This window comes from Caenorhabditis briggsae (genome assembly GCF_000004555.2).
Source record: "Caenorhabditis briggsae complete genome, chrIII, whole genome shotgun sequence".
Classification (NCBI taxonomy): Eukaryota; Metazoa; Nematoda; class Chromadorea; order Rhabditida; family Rhabditidae; genus Caenorhabditis; species Caenorhabditis briggsae.
Window position 1 is genome coordinate 1962801 of NC_013490.2, and position 981 is coordinate 1963781.

Here is a 981-nt window from a genome sequence, read left to right on the forward strand (position 1 = left end):
GTCTTGCAAAAGGTTCCTCCTGCCCTTTTCCTCAAATAGAGCCCCTCAAAGCCATAAAAAGCGAGCGCGCGTCGCTTCTAATTTCCGTTTTCGAACTGAAGCAAGGAGCATCAAACCTTTAATTTCCCCTTTCTCTCTGGCAATTTTCCCTCCCCACAATTTTACTCCATTTTTACTCTCAAAAATTCATTCAAAACCTCAAATTCTCTGCGTCTCTCTCTCTCTCTCTCTCTCTCTCTCACCTCAAAACTTTTATCTCTACCCTCTCTAGGGTTATCCTAAAAAGATGTCGGTGTGTGAATGGGTTTTTCACGCTCTGATGATCTCTTTGTATTCTTCACCTTTTCCAAATTGTTTTAGGAGAGCTCACCACAACCTTTTTCCTCCCTTTTTTTTCCATTTTTGGTTCTTTCTATTTGAGTGCTCTTTATTCTAGCACTTTTGAGGGTTTTTTAATGCTTAAAACCCATGAAAAAATTGCTTTAAACCCCCTAGAATACTGTCTATCTGCAAATCTGTGCATCCGGATGTCCCTCTGAAAAATCAAAATTTTCAATTTCCCTCCACCTCTTCCCTCTCCGCTCCCTACCGTGCGCCCCGTTATCATAGCCCTCCGCTCCCCCTTTCTTTGTGTGCCTGCGTGGCTTGATGGTTAGCGCTGCTGGCTGGCGTTCCGGTGTCTCACAGGTTCGATTCCCTCTCGGCGGTTTTTCTCTTTCGCTTTCTTTTCAGGGTGTTTGGGAATGACTCCAAAAACAATTTGAAATGCAAAAGTTTTTGTTTTTAGTGACCTGGAAAATTTGGAGAATTCGAAAAAGAGAGAAAAATGTCAATACAAATTAATTTTCAAAAAGCAAAATGCTTCTCCCCCTTTTTTTGGGGGGAATACAATTTTAGTGTAGGGGTCCCCCTCGAAAAACCAATTCGACTAATTGAACTCGACTAGAGAAACCCCCTAAAGATGCGTAAACCCCCCCCCCC